This window comes from Gopherus flavomarginatus, chromosome 6 (assembly GCF_025201925.1).
Source record: "Gopherus flavomarginatus isolate rGopFla2 chromosome 6, rGopFla2.mat.asm, whole genome shotgun sequence".
Lineage (NCBI taxonomy): Eukaryota > Metazoa > Chordata > Testudines > Testudinidae > Gopherus > Gopherus flavomarginatus.
The window spans coordinates 139,909,549-139,925,761 of record NC_066622.1 but is presented as its reverse complement, the minus strand read 5'-3'; the positions used below and the strand labels follow the sequence as shown (position 1 = coordinate 139,925,761).

The 16,213-nt window shown below is 53.0% G+C and overlaps 1 protein-coding gene across 5 annotated transcripts in view; it reads left to right on the top strand.

The window, feature by feature from the left end:
- HPSE2 (heparanase 2 (inactive)) overlaps positions 1-16,213 on the top strand; it is a 319,425-nt gene that overhangs the window by 10,653 nt on the left and 292,559 nt on the right. The gene's annotated exons all lie outside the window — the stretch shown is intronic.

Below are 16,213 nucleotides of genomic sequence, written 5' to 3'. Positions count from 1 at the left end.
CCTGCACCCCTCTTTCTGGGACCCACAGTGACTCTCAGCCAGCCAGTAAAACAGAAGGTTTATTGGACAACAGGAACACAGGTTACAGCAGAGCTTGCAGGCACAGTCAGGACCCCTCCATCGAGTCCTTCTGGGCTTTCAGGGTGCTTGGATCCTAGCTAGGATACCCTGAATTCCGCCCACACAGCCCCAAGCCCAAACTCAAACTGCTTCCCTCCTGCTGCTCCCTTCCTTTGTCCCCTTCCTGGGCAAAGGTGTTGACCTTTCCCCTCCCTTACCTAGCTCAGGTTACAGGCCCTGGCATCGTCCATCCCCTAAAGTCCTCCCCGGCTCTCCCATCCCCCACACAGACAGCCCCTACTGCATCACATCTCTCCCCCCTTCGAGACTGAACTGAGCAGGGTCACTCTGCCCAGTGACCTGGGGAAGTTCAGGGCCCCCTCTCCGGGACAACGCATCCACTGTCAGGTTGGCACTTCCCTTCACATGGACCACGTCCATGTCATAGTCCTGCAGGAGCAGGCTCCACCTCAGGAGCTTGGCGTTGGCTCCTTTCATCTGGTGCAGCCAGGTCAGGGGAGAGTGGTCGGTGTACACGGTGAAGTGTTGCCCAAAGAGATATGGCTCTAGCTTCTTAAGGGCCCACACCATGGCCAGGCATTCCTTCTCGATGGCCGCGTAGCTTTGTTCCCGGGGTAGCAGCTTCTTACTCAGCTACACGATGGGGTGTGTCTCCCCCTTTTCATCCTCCTGTATTAACACCGCCCCCAGTCCCGTGTCTGAGGCATCGGTGAACACCATAAAGGGTTTGTCAAAATCTGGGTTTGCCAGAACTGGGCCACTAACCAGAGCCTCCTTCAGCGCCCGGAAAGCCTCCTGGCACTGCTCAGTCCAGATCACCTTGTCTGGCTTCCCCTTTTTGCACAGTTCAGTGATGGGGCCGGCTATGGCACTAAAGTGGGGCACGAACCTTCGATAGTACCCCGCCATCCCAATAAAGGCCTGGACCTGCTTTTTGGTTTGGGGAGCAGGCCAGTAAAAGTTCTGTAGCAGCCTCTGCCTGGTGCGCCAGATTCCCTGGTGCCCTGCGAGAGGGATGTCATGGGCCAGGTACAACAGCTTGTGACGAAACTTCTGGGGAACCACCAGCTGCCTCCTGATCCCCCATGACTCTACTTCCCCTGGGGGAGCCCATTCTCGGTACAGGAACCCCTTCTCCCACAGGAACCTCTCCTTGCAACCTCTCCTCATGGTCTGTACCGCACTAAGGTCAGCCCGGTCCCTGTGCTTCCGCAAGGAGGGATCTTTCTGCAACTCGGCCTGGAACTCAGCAGCTGGGACAGGGATGGGGACCGGCTCTCTCTTGCTGGCTGGGTCTGAGGCCGCAGCCTCTCTGAACTGTGCCCCTGGGCGTTCCCCGCTCCCTGGGTTAGGGTCCTGCACCTCGGGTCGAGTACCTTCCCCGTTGTCGGGGTGCAGTGCCCTTTGCCAACTCTGACTACGAGTCACGACCAGGGCACTCTGGGTGTTACTAGGCCAGTCCTCGAGGTCCCCTCCCATTAACACGTCAGTGGGCAGATATCGGTGTACCCCCACATCCTTGGGGCCCTCCTTAGCCCCCCATTTCAGGTGTACCCTTGCCATGGGTACCTTGAATGGGGTCCCGCCCACGCCCATCAGGGTCAGGTAGGTGTCGGGCACCATCCGATCTGAGGCCACCACCTCGGGCCGGGCCAGCGTCACCTCTGTGCCTGTGTCCCAGTACCCAGTGACCTTCCTCCCATCTACCTCCAGGGAAACAATGCACTCTTTCCGGAGGGGCAGCCCCGCGCCCACCCGGTAAACCAAAAACCCGGAGCCTGGAGCATCCACAGGTGGTATGTTGCCAGCCCCCCTTTCCTGGGAATGTAGCCCCTCCTCCGATTGGGTTTTTACCCAGTCCACCCTCTGCGGGTTGGGTCTGCTTGGTCTGTCCCTGAGCTTGGGGCACTGGGCCCGTATGTGACCTCGTTGGCCACAGCGATAGCAGCCCATGTCTCGTGGGTCCCCTTGAGTGGGTCGGAGGGACCTGCCGCTGGATGTTCCCCTTTTGGGGGGGTTCTCCATAGGCCCCCTTTGGGAGGTCCCATGATGACTCTCTCTCTGCGTTGAGGCAGGCCTGCTCCTTCGAGACTCCTCCCTGCCATCCCCTGCCCGACTGTCCACAAATTGGTCGTCCAGCTGGCCTGCATGCTGTGGGTTCTCCGGCTTCTGGTCCATCAACCACAGCCTCAAGTCGGACGGGCACTGCTCGTACAGGTGCTCCAGTATGAATAGGTCAAGCAGGTCCTCTTTAGTTTGGGCCCCAGCTGTCCACTTGCGGGCATACCCCTGCGCCCGGTTGACCAGTTGTAGGTATGTGACCTCACGGGTTTTACGCTGACTCCAGAACTTTTTCCGGTACATCTCAGGAGTCAGCCCAAACTCGCGGAGCAGGGCCTGTTTGAACAGTTTGTAGTCCCCTGCCTCCGCCCCTTTCAGTCGGCTGTACACCTCCACGGCTGTGGAGTCCAGTAAGGGGGTGAGAACTGTGATCCTGTCTGCAGGGTCAACCCTGTGCAGCTCGCAGGCATTCTCAAAGGCCATCAGGAAGGTATCTATGTCCCCCCCCTCCTTACGCCGGGGCAGCAAGTGCTTATCAAAGCTCTTTGTAGGCTTGGGTCCCCCCTCACTTACTGCAGCCGGGGCCTCACTGCTCCTCAGCTGGGCCAGGTCCAGCTCATGTTTACGCTGTTTCTCCTTCTCCTCCCTCTCATGTTTACGCTGGTTCTCCTTCTCCTCCAGCTCTTGCCTCTTTAACTCGAGCTCCCCCCATTTCAGCTCCCTTTCATATTCCAGCCGCGTCCGCTCCACGGATGCCGAGCGTTGCCGGGAGGTTTCCCTGCTGGCCGGGGGTGTCACGGTGCCCTCGGTATTCACTGGGCTCCTCCCCGCCCTTCCCCTAGGCCTAGGAAGGGGGGGGGTCTCAGGAAGCCCTCGTCCGCCGGCTGACCACTCCCAGCGGGGACAGACCCTGGTGCCTGCGCTGCATCTGCCCGGCTGCTTCCCTCAGAGACAGGGCTCCGTTCATTCATGCGGTCTCCCTGCTCCAGCTGGGCAACCAGCTGGTCCTTGCTGAGCCTCCCCGGGCGCAGCCCCCTCTGCTTGCACAGCTCCAGCAGGTCGCACTTGCGCCGCTTGGCATACATCTTCCTGCTGGCCACTCACAGGCCGGGGTGCTCGCCGCTCCCCATGGTTTCCAGGGGGACCCCTAGTGCACCAGCCCTTCGTGAGGTCACCACCTCTCTGCCAGGGTCGAGCTGCAGACTCCTCCGCCCCTGGGACCGCTTACTGCAATCCCCCGGGGGACCCTGTTACTGCAAAGTCCTTCTCACTGGGCACACACTCCCAGGGGTTAACCACCCCTTCGTTTTACTGCTCCCCAGTCACTTACTACAGGAAGCGCCTTCCACGGGGTGCAGTATATCCCACCTCTGCCACCAGTTGTCACGGAGTGTGGGGGAGTCCAGTCCTGCACCCCTCTTCCTGGGACCCACAGTGACTCTTAGCCAGCCAGTAAAACAGAAGGTTTATTGGACAACAGGAACACAGGTTACAGCAGAGCTTGCAGGCACAGTCAGGACCCCTCCATCGAGTCCTTCTGGGCTTTCAGGGTGCTTGGATCCTAGCTAGGATACCCTGAATTCCGCCCACACAGCCCCAAGCCCAAACTCAAACTGCTTCCCTCCTGCCGCTCCCTTCCTTTGTCCCCCTTCCTGGGCAAAGGTGTTGACCTTTCCCCTCCCTTACCTAGCTCAGGTTACAGGCCCTGGCATCCTCCATCCCCTGAAGTCCTCCTCTGCTCTCCCACTCCCCACACAGACAGTCCCTACTGCATCACAACCACATGTTGCTCAGTGGTGTGACTATTACACACACACCCCGGCATAAGCGCGAGTGTGCACAGCACTAGGTCGGCGGGAGAGCTTCTCCGGCCAACATAGCTTCTGCTCCATGTGGAGGTGGTTTTATTATGCCAGCAGGAGAGCTGTCACCCACCTTCACTGCCGCAGCGCTGTACGTGTAGATGTGGCTTTAGCCTGCCCTGAGAGCAAACTAATTTATTTTCCTCCCACTGGCTATCAATGCAAAATGTAGGGGGAAAGTGAGGCACACAAGCATTGAAATGTTATGGAACATTCCCGCTTTATCACAGAACCATCACTGCTCAGGATTCGGTCTTAGCAGCATTGCAGCTTAACAATACATTGTGCACTCTGGCTCCTTCTCCAGGCACCTGCATGTTCACTTTCCTTTCAGCGTGTCTCTCAGTGTTAGCACTGTTGTCATGGACTCACAGATCATGCCCACTCGTGGCCCCGTGCAGCCTGAGCAGGGTGCCCATTTCAGTGTGACAGCCCCTCTCAGGGGTCCACTGTATCTTGGGCTCAGGCCCCTCCACCTCCTGGACCCGCACCTCTCTGAGCCTTAGCATGTCTGTTTCTCGCCATGGGCCCCCTCAAGGAGTCCACTTGCTCTGGACCCCCTGGGCCTCCACCCCCAAAGGGGTGGATGCCCCCCTGTTCTCCACTGCGTCACAACTGTGCATCGGTCTCTGCTGCTGCTGTTGTGACTCTACATTGGAGTTTTCCTCTTAGGAATCCATGAACAGTCACTGCTCCCCACAGCTAACTTTAGGGGGAGCACTTCCCCTGTGGGATTCCTGGCTGCACCCTGAGAATTTGCTTGGCTGCAGTGTCTCAGCCTAGGGAGCATTGTTTGTTTTTATATCTGAGAAAATCTATTGCACAGTTTCAGAATTAATGGACCAGGGACTGTCTGTTGGGGCTAATGTAACTGGAAAATAGCCCTTAAAATGTTCATAGAGCTCATTACATTTTACGGTGCTTATTTATAAAACAGTGAAGGAAAGGTGCCTGAGTGGTGAAGGAGGTGATTAACAGAAAGGAGTTCTCATTCCTTGGGGTGGATCCAGGCCAACTTGCTGCCATCCTGTCATTGTTCAGTGTTTAGAAATTGGCTTTTGTGCCCCTGAAACACCCTGAATTGGCAGGCCTGGTGCCTGGAGACCTCTTTCCATAGAACAGGGACACTCCATCCAGAGCCATTGGAACCTTTGCCATTGCCCCATCAGAGCAGTTCTGCCATGTGCTGGAAGGACTCACCCGGAGAAGTGAGAGGGAAGTTCAGGCCTGATGCTCATCCTGTTTTCAACACCTCTGCTGAAACTACCGAAGGTAGTGGTGAATTTTGTGACATGTCTGTTTTTCTGGGAATTGAGGCCACCAGCTTATTTCACAGAGATTCCCAAATGGCTGTCAGCTGGGGATGACTCCTGAGGATTGACCTTGGGTTAGTTTCAAACTAGTAATTGGGCTGGTTAGAAAATGTAGCCAAAAACAAACTTTCAACTGCAAAACAAACACATTTTTAGAAAGTTTTTGCTTCCCTTGTTTCCTGACTAGCTTCAGCCAGAAACCTAAAGATGAAGAGATTTGTAGCTCATTACACCCCAGAGTAACCTAGTTTACCAGGTATTACTAGCTAAAGACTGAGTACTGAACAGTGTGATGTGAGTTGAAGATTTCAGTACAGTCCTCCGGGGTATATCCCTACAGCACACAGTGTTCAGGCAGGAGCACCAGTAGAGATCTGAATTCCCCAACCTCATTTGAAATGGCTGGCGTTGGCTGTTGGTTTGTCTCTCAATCTGAACGCTATGCAAAGGGAAATACTGAGCCACAGGTGCTCACATGCCATGAAGATGGGAAGGGTATGAAAGTCTAAAGAGGGAGAGACTTAGTAAAATATTTGTGTGTGAAATTTGCCTATAAACTGAGGAGCTAATTGCACTGGCTTGTTCAGATATTAAGCAGCAAGCACTTTGCAGGCTTTCCCTTAAGGTACCTGCCTCTGAATCTTAACCAGAACCAACACCAGCTGTTTCAGCCTTGGACCTCTCCTGAGTAGAATGTGCTAATTGCAACAAGTTGTGTGGTGCCTGTGCACTGCGGAGTCCTGCTCTCAAGAGGCTGGGACAGAGCAGCAAATTCATTTGCACATGTGAGTTAATGAGTTCCCAGGTGCATCCCATAGCAGACCCATAACACAAAATGCAAACATGATGCTGTGTCATAGCCCCAACCTGTCCCCTTTGAAGTGCCAGCATTCCCGGAAACAATGCTCAGCCACCCCCCAAAAGGAGCTATGGGAGCAGGCAGCCACGGAGGGATTTAAAGTGGACTTGAGTTCAGGTTCCAACTGAGATGTGTGTTAAGTGAGGACAGCAGCTAAACCTGAAATGTTTGTACTGGGTAGTTTTGTTTTCAGGCTGTTGTGTTTTATAGCATGAATGAGGCCCATAGGCAGGGCCGCCCGGGGGGGGGGCAAGAGGGGCAATTTGCCCCAGGCCCCGGGCTCTGCAGGGGTCCCCACGAGAGTTTTTCGGGGCCCCTGGAGCGGGTCCTTCACTCGCTCGGGGGCTCCAGAAAACTCTTGCGGTGCCGGGCCCCGGAGCTTCTTCCGCTCCCGGTCTTCGCTGGCGGGGGGGATCCTTCCGCTCTGGGGGGAAGAACCCCCCGCCATCGCATTACCGCCGAAGCGGGACCTGCCGCTCAAGTGCAGCCCACTGTTCGGCGGTAATTCGGTGGCGGGGGGCCCTTCCGTTCCGGGACCCGCTGCCGAAGTGCCCCGAAGAGCCGCGGCGGGGGCCCCCCGCCACCGAAGAGCGGGCTGCACTTCGGCGGCGGGTCCCGCTTCTGCGGTAATTCGCCAGGGGGGGCCCCGCCGCGGGTCTTTGGGGCACTTCGGCGGCGGGTCCCGGAATGGAAGGGCCCCCACCACCGAACAGGGCCAGCTCTAGACATTTTGCCACACGGGGGGCGACCTGCCGCTTGCCGGTCCCGCGGCTCTGGTGGACCTCCGGCAGGCATGGCTGCGGATGCTCCACCGGAGCCACGGGACCAGCGGACCCTCCGCAGGGACACCTGCAGGAGATCCACCGGAGCCGCCTGCCCCCGACGGCCCCAGGCCCCCGGAATCCTCTGGGCGGCCCTGCCCATAGGTACTGAGCTGAAACAGACTCTACAATAGCTCGTGTCCTAAGGGTTTTGGTTTTATCTGTGTTGGGGGGTTAAAGAGACATTTTCTGTCCTTCTCACTTAAGGGTCAGATCTGAATCCCCTCACTTCTTAAGTAGTGCAGTTCAGTGGGGTGACCCAAGCGATGCTCACCAGTGAGAGTGAGGGGGTCTGGCTCTGGATGACCTGAGCAGCCCTTTTCTTCGCTAGGTCCCCCGCCTGTGTCAGGGGAGGTGGGGTGTGACTGTGTCTACCTCTCTGGCCATTGGATTTGAGCCCCTCCCAGCAGTAACCATCTTTCTCCTTTCTCGGCCTGTAGGAGCAACACCTTGATTGGTTGTTTTCCCTGCCTGCACAGTGGGACACTGCACTCCGGGGTTTAAGTGTGGGGGGAAATAACAACCCAGCTCTTGTGTATAGATGTTCCTGTGGCCCCAGGTGGGACGTGGCTGGCAGTTCCTGCCCTTTGGATGCTCAGCGGCCTATCAAAGTGCCCACCCCTCACCCTGGGTTTCTGAGTATTTGAACCACACGCACAACCCAACCCCAATGCAACTTGTACATTGAGCTGCTGTTGTAACTTCAGACAGCTTCTCTCTGTGGCAGCTGTGCCAAGCAGAGCACCTCCTCCAACGTGCCCCTGTCCCCAGGTCTGGAAGGGTAACAAATCTGGGCTCTGGGTAGGGCTGCCATCCGAGCTGAGTAGGGACTGTCCTGCCTTCTGGAGCCCTGGCACAGCCAAACTCTGCTTTTCAGTGGTGGGGAAGGGACCTTTCCCTACAAAATCCCCTTAACATAGGCCACGTCTACACTACAGCATAAAACTGAAATTATTAAAACCGGTTCTATAAAACTGGTTTTATAAAATCGATTTTACGCGTCCACACTAGGGCACATTAATTCGGTGGTGTGCGTCCATGGTCCTAGGCTACCATTGATTTCCGGAGCAGTGCACTCTGGGTAGCTCAGTAAAAGAATGAGACCAATAACTTCGATTTCCGTCCACACTAACCCTAAATCGATATAGTAATATCGATTTTAGGATTACTCCTCTCGTTGGGGAGGAGTACAGAAATCGATTTAAAGAGCCCTTAAAATTGATTTAAAGTGCCTTGTAATGTAGATGGGTACAGCGTTAAATCGATTTAATGCTGTTTAAATCGATTTAACGCTGTAGTGTGGACCAGGACATAGAGGAAGATGCGCTGAGTTGCAAGCTCTGATCCAGTGTTTCTCAAATGTGGCCACTGTGGTTGCATGCAGCAACCAGCAGCTTTACTTGCGGCCACAGCCTCCTGGGTGGTGATTGAGCGTGGGGGGGTGGAGGGGGAGAGAAGCAGCAGCTTCTCCCTCAGGGCCTCCAGCAGGGGTTGTGGAGAAACAAACACTGGAGGAGCAAGCAACCAGTGCGTTCCCCGAGTTCCCCGCCTTCCCCACGATGGTGGGGCCAGGCTGCTGCCCTAGGGTGGCAGGTGGAGGGTGGCAGGCTCCAGCCATAGGGCTTCAGGGTCTGGTGTCTGTCTCCGGGCTCAGGGCTTTGAGCTCTATCCCCTAGCTGCACAGCGATGGGCTCCAGCCCCTGTTCTTGTGACAGTGGGCTCTGGCCCCCACTGCCACCCCCAGCTCCCATCCGTTCCTCCTATCACCCTGGCCCCGCTGCCTTCCTACCCACCTCACCATTCAGGGCTTAATTGTATCCTAGCATGCTAGGGCTGAGTAAGTCTGCTGTGAAAAGTGATATGTGTATGTTTGTTAATATCACTTTTCACAGCAGACTAAGGCTGCGTCTACATGAGCACTTTTGTCAGTCAAGGGTGTGAAGAAAGTTTCACAGACAGAAGCACCAATGTGGACAGTGTTATGTTGGAGGGAGATGCTGTCCTGCCAGCATAGCCACTGCCCCTCGTTAGGGATGGCTTAATTATGCTGAGGGGAGAGCTCTCTCTCATCAGCATGGAGCAGCTACATGGGAGACCTTACAGCGGTGCAGCTATGTCACGTAGCTAGCTGGGAGGCTATGAAAAGTGATATTAACATACAAGTATCACTTTTCACAGCAGCAGACTTACTAGCCAGTAAGTCATTTTTTTTAAAAAAGCGCAACAAAAAAAGCAAAAGAAAATACAATAAGAGACAAGAACGTGCAAAGCACCTTATTTGTGTTTCTAGTCTGTTTAGGTCCAGTAAAGAACAGAAACAACTGTACATTTTTATTATTGCAAAAAAACCTACACAAATAAATTACAATGATTTGGACATGTATATGTTCATAATTATTTTGTTTTCCTTAAGTTTAAGTATTTTAGGAAAAATTGTCAGAGCGGCGGTGGCTGCATTCTGAGGCCACCAAAAATGTATTGTGAGAACCCCTCCTCTAATCCGTCTCTCCCACTAACTGCGGTTAAGAATCCTGTGCACTTCACAGCTCCTTTGCAGCCTTTTGAGAAAAAAATATGCCAAGTCTATGTGATTGGCTGTTCTGTCTGTAACTTCTGCTCTAACATCTAGATCACACTCCTTTCTCGGAGCCAGGAGTAGAACCCCAAAATCTAGATGCCCAACATTCTCCTACTCTCTTGCAAAAGTCTCTCTCCCATCCCTCTGTGGCTGTTCCACATGCAGGATAACAGCCTGATTCCAATACTAGTTACTCTTGTAACTCTGACAGAAGAGATATGTTCTGAAGGTTTTAAGTTCAAACCCTGCTGATGATCCATGCAGGGAAGAAATAGTATGTACTTGATCGTGTAATTAAAGACTGTATGGTAATGCATACTCACATGGGGATAGAATTAAGGTTGTACAGTCCATCTTAATTCTAGAATTTTCTAACAAATGTCTTTCACCAGCACAAAATCCACATATGATTTTTTTAAAGATGAAATTTATAGCTGTATGCAAATCATTAGAAAATAGGCAAGTTAGATTATTCACACAAAATCTTCTGTGTCAGAAAGTAGGTGTCCTGAATGTTTGGTTCTGAAAGGCAACATTTAATATTCATGCGCCTGGCCCCCCAAAATCATGAGATTTTTAAAAAGTACTAAGCTTTGTGCTCTTTTTATTTGCCTTAGAGAGCATTCACTTCACATTCTCCACAACCCTGAAGGCTAGAAACTTATTTTTAAAATACAATACAAAAAATGCAAATTGAGATTCTCTTGCCATCTTTTGACTCCAGCAGCTGGGGCTTTAAGAAAAGCACCAAATATTGCCAGACTTGTGATAAAATCTTGAGTATTCACAACCAGGGCTGGTTCCAGGTTTTTTGCAGCCCCAAGCAAAAAAATAAAATTAAATTGGGGGGGGGGGGCAGAGTGCCACTGCCAAAGCAAGAAAGCAAACAAATAAACAAAAAAGCCAGAGTGCCGCCCCTTGAAAAGTGCTGCCCCAAACACATGCTTGGAAAATCGGTGCCTAGAGCCAGTCCTGTTCACAACATCAAAGTGTCAGCACCTTTGGAGGAGAGAGTTTCACAGTTAGGGATACCCTGGGGCAAGAACACCCCGCTAGCAGCCTCTTCCTGTTTGAACTGAGGTCTAGCTAGCATCTCTCTGCTGAGTGTAGCTGCAGAGGTATTGCTCGGGGCATGGGAGGGAGTATCTGTTGGGCAGAATGGCCCCAAACTGTAGGGCTTTATAGAGCAGGCTAAACCCACCACTCTGCACTCCACCTGGAAACCCACAAGTGGAGAGTGCAAGTCACGGAGCACTGGAGACAGGGAGGGCTGCATGTCTCGTGCATTGGGCATGATGGTGGCCCCACGGTGCCTGCTGGCAGTCTGGCTGGGATCTGTAGAGGCAGAGCAGGGGATCTGCTACATGGACTCCTCCTGGTCCTGGGGCTGTTCTGGTGGCAGGGTGACTGGCCTAGTCTTCATGCTTGCCATGCTGGGCCCAGGGAGGGAGGAGCTGCTGGCTGTCTCACTACAGGGGCTGGCAGCAGGAGGGGTCATGCTGGTGAGATGGAGCAAGGGCAGGCGACAGGCTCGGGGGAAGGAGGCTGGGGCAGGAGGGGTCATGCTAAGAGGGGTGACTGCTGAGGGTGTGGGGCAAAGTGGAGCAGGGGACTGGGCAGGCGTGAGATGGCTAATGGAGCAGAAAGGGGTAATGGAAAGCAGAGACAGAATGGTGGAGGCTGTTCCATGTCTTCTGTCCCCCTAGTCAGCGATCCCAGGCTGTCTCAGCTCTTCTGGAGAGACACAGGGGCTCCAGTTGCCAGGAACATCAAGCCCGCGCTCAGAATAAAGTTTGAAAAAGCTTTTGCTCCCCTTGCAGAGATTCTGATGAATTCTTCTGGGGGTTTATGCCACTGCAGCTGCAGCAGGATGGTCAGCCCCCAGCAATTGTGGGTCTCCTGAGGCCTTTCTGGTTCTTTGGAATCTGCTGAAGGCCAGGAACTGTCAGGGGAGGCTCTGTGCCTTGGCACTTACCCTGCAGCACCCTCTTCCTTTCTTGTTCCCAGTGAGTATGGCTGCACTGGCCGACACGCCACATGGCCTAGGGGGAGAGGGGACAGGGCTGCAGACGCTGCTTTTCGGTGTGGATAGGATAGAGTGGTGTGTGAAGAGTCTCCCCACATGGTTCCTCAGGGTGTGATGTGGGCCATAGAAGTTGGAGATGGGAAAGACCCACTAGGTCCCTTGGAGACTGTACCAGGGCCAGCGCAGGAATGACCATCATAATGTAATTTCGACTTGGTTCCGTATTCTCTTTGAAATATCCTGAGCAATTTTGTTCATTAGCAAATTTTGTTTCACTTGTTTTTGTCACGTCCGCACCCACCATCTGTCCAATGGGAGGTGGGGCTGGTGCTGTTTACATACAGGGTGTTACTCAAGGTAAGGATGGACTCCTCCTATTTCTTATCTCTAGTTTCTAATTGAAGAAACTAATCTCATTACAAATATCATCGGAAATTGCTCTGTGACCAGAAAGAATGGTACATCCTGGTTTGTTAGTTATTTACTGGTTGATGAGTGAGACAGCAGAATTTTATGTGGATGTATTTGACCGATGCTAGTATATATTCTAAAATTCTCTTAGAAAAATTTAATTTTTTACTTGTTATATCCATCTTTCTATGCAGGAGAGCCTCATCTTCTGCTCAGAGACTCAAACAAATAAGCACACAACACACACAAACTAAAATCTAAATCCACCCAAGTAACACTTGCCTCATGCTGGTTGCCAGCATAAACTACTTGTGATCATCATTTTATACCAGTGTGTAGATAGTACAGAGCACTTTATAAAATCCTGGACAGATAGATTAGAGAAATTGTTTAAACATTTTTAATGGCGGTGAGCTTTTTTAAAAATAGATATTTTATATATTTTACAACTTGCAATTTACTGGTATGTTTCTCTAGTGCCCAGTCAAGCATGAGTTTGATCCTGAAATGAGTTTTACTTTCCAGTACCCCACCTTGCTCATTTCCATAAACAGGGATGTTCATTTCTAACTAATACATTTGTGATGTTCCACTCTGGTGTTATCTGGACCGGTGATCTGCTAGGTCACTCCAACCCTTGACTCTGGGAGCCAACCTGACCCTGCTCTGCTGGGAGAACCCCCACTCCTGGGGTGGTCACACTAAGCCTCTAGCGTGTAAACTGCTCCTTGGATTGTGCAACCGAATGACATTAGTCAATATCTCTGGTCCCAGACACAACCCTAGGAACCTCCGTCTTGCAGTGTCCAGTTATGCCCGCTGGACGCTGCAAGCTTATATGAGTTCGTCAATTTAACAAAGAAATTGGTATGTTCCAGGCTTGTTATCCCAAGAGGAGTCTCTGACATGCTGCAAACCAAACGCACTGCTCCAGGTAGAACAAACCAACAGATTTATTAACTACAAAAGACAGATTTAGAGATTATAAATCAAAGCACAAGAAGTCAGATTTGGTCAAATTAAATAAAAGCAAAACATATTCTAAGCTGCTCTTAACATTTTCAGTGCCCTTACAAACAGAAGTTCTTCGAGTGATTGCTCATATCCATTCCAGTTAGGTGTGCGCGCGCCGCGTGCAAGTTCGTTGGAGATTTTTACCCTAGCAACACTCGGTGGGCCGGCAGGGCGCCCCCTGGAGTGGCGCCGCTATGGTACCGCATATATACCCCTGCCGGCCCCTCTGCTCCTCAGTTCCTTCTTACCGCCCATGTCAGTCATTGGAACAGTGGAGCACAGCTTAGCTGACCTCCATCTCCCTAGCGATTCGCCAACAACCTCTGCCCGCACTTGCCTTGGCCTCCTCGGTCACATGGCTGCGTACACTTTCATCACAAAGCACGCCAGACTGCACATGCGTCCTCTTCAAACCTGGCTCGCCTCAATCTATCATCCACGCAGGGATGCCATAGACATGATACTCACAGTTCCATCGAGCATTCTGGGCTCCCTCGACTGGTGGCTGACGCCATCCCTGGTGCGTACGGGTCGATCATTCCATCCACCGCAGCCTTCCGCGTCCCTAACAACGGATGCCTCATCTCTCGGCTGGGGTGCTCACCTAGGGCACCTTCGCACTCAAGGCCTTTGGTCCTCTTGGGAATTGGCGCTTCACATCAATGTCCGCGAACTGAGAGCGGTCCGACTGGCGTGCCAAACCTTCCAGCGTCATCTACAGGGCCGTTGTGTTGCCGTGTTCACAGACAACACAATGGCCATGTATTACATAAACAAGCAAGGAGGGACGCGATCTCCCCCCACCCCTTTGTCAAGAGGTGATGCAACTGTGGGACTTCTGCATAGCCCACTCAGTAGACCTGGTAGCCTCCTTTCTCCCGGGAGTCCGGAACTCTCTTGCGGATCACCTGAGCAGGTCCTTCCTGTCCCATGAGTGGTCCATCCATCCGGACATTCTCCATTCTGTATTCCGGAAGTGGAGCTTTCCCCAGATAGACCTCTTTGTCTCCCGAGAGAACAGGAAATGCCAGGTGTTCAGCTCCCTACAGGGTCACTCCCCAGGCTCCCTCTCAGACACGTTCCTAATTCCCTGGAAAGGTCACCTATTTTATGCCTTCCCACCTTTTCCCCTCGTCCACAGAGTTCTACTCAAACTCCGCAGGGACAGAGCCCAGCTAATACTGATCGCTCCGGCATGGCCGAGACAGCACTGGTACACCCTGCTGCTCGACCTTTCTCTGGCAGACCCGATACCTCTGCCACTCTGCCCGGACCTCATAACGCAGGACTTCAGCAGGCTTCACCTTCTGGACCTGCAGTCCCTCCATCTGATAGCATGGCTGCTGTCTGGTTCAACCAATCTGAATTGCGTTGTTCCACCTCTGTGCAACAGGTGCTACAGGGAAGCAGAAAGCCTTCCACGCGGGCAACATATCTCGCCACTGTGGAAGCAGTGGAAGCGCTTCTCCCACTGGTGCGCCCAGCATAACTTTATTCTCGAAGGTGTATCGGTCCTCATTATCTTGGACTACTTATGGTCCCTCAAGGAGCAGGGCCTGGCAATCTCTTATAAGGGTGCATCTTGCAGCTATTTCCACCTTCCATCCTGGGGAAACTGGCAGTTCGATCTTCTCTCGCCCCATAGTTTCCAGATTCCTCAAGGGCTTGGAGCGGCTCTACCCTCAGGTCAAGCGTCCATCCCCTACCTGGAATCTCAACCTCGTATTACCTAGGCTCATGGGTGCCCCCTTTGAGCCTTTAGCCACATGCTCACTGCTGTACCTGTCCTGGAAGACAGCCTTCCTCGTTGCTATCACCTCGGCTGAACGAGTATCGGAACTTTGCGCTTTGATGGTGGATCCTCTGTATACGGTATTCCACAAGGATAAGGTACAGCTGCAACGCACCCGGCATTCCTCCCTAAGGTGGTCTCTGCCTTCCACATTAATCAAGACATCTTTCTACCAGTCTTTTTCCCGAAGCTGCACTCATCGCGCCGGGAACAACAGCTGCATACCCTGGATGTCCGCCAGGCCCTCGCCTTTTACATCCAGAGGACCAAACCTTTCAGACATTCGCCTCAGCTATTTGTAGCGGTCGCAGAGCGCATGAAGGGCATGCCAATCTCCCCCCAACAGATCTCATCTTGGGTGACGTCCTGTATCCGGACATGCTACGACTGGGCCCACATTCCGACTGGCCATCTCACCGCCCACTCTACTTGGGCTCAAGCCTCATCTGCCGCTTTCCTGGCCCATGTTCCCATCCAGGAAATATGTCGCATGGCTACCTGGTTTTCCATCCACACCTTTGTATCACACTACGCATTGGTCCAGCAGTCCAGGGACGATGCTGCCTTCGGCTCAGCGGTCTTACGTTCTGCAACGTCTCGCTCCGACCCCACTGCCTAGGTAAGGCTTGGGAATCACCTACCTGGAATGGATCTGAGCAAGCACTCGAAGAAGAAAAGATGGTTACTCACCTTTGTAACTGTTGTTCTTCGAGATGTGTTGCTCATATCCATTCCAAACCCGCCCTCCTTCCCCACTGTCGGAGTAGCCGGCAAGAAGGAACTGAGGAGTGGAGGGGCCGGCAGGGGTATATATCAGGCGCCATGGCGGTGCCACTCCAGGGGAGGCCCTGCCAGTCCACCGAGTGTTACTAGGGTAAAAATCTCCGACGAACGTGCACACGGTGCGCGCACACCTAACTGGAATGGATATGAGCAACACATCTCGAAGAACAACAGTTACAAAGGTGAGTAACCGTCTTTTTCTAAACCCAGGCTGCCTAGTTGCCCTTCAGCCAGGCTGTGCCCTTTGATCAGTGCTTCAGTCGCGTGGTGGTGATGTCTGTAGATGGAGGTGGAAGAGAGAGGAAGAGCCTGGCAAACGTCTCTCCCTTTTATCACGTTCTTTATTCCCTCTTGGCATTGTCTCCCCGCCCCTTCTTCAGGGTCAGGTGATCATTACCTCATCGTAGTCCCTGATTGACCAAGGGAAGTGGGGTGACTCACCTGAGAGTCCAACAGATCCTTTGTTGCTGCCTGGGCCAGTGTCCTTTGTTCCTGTGAGGCTGGGCTGGGTTTGTCCCATTCCTGCCTGATGAGGTGTGAACTGCCCTCTGCTCTTGGAGAGTTTTTGCCTGGGCTTGTTTTAAGCCATGAGGACACATTTTCAGCCTCATA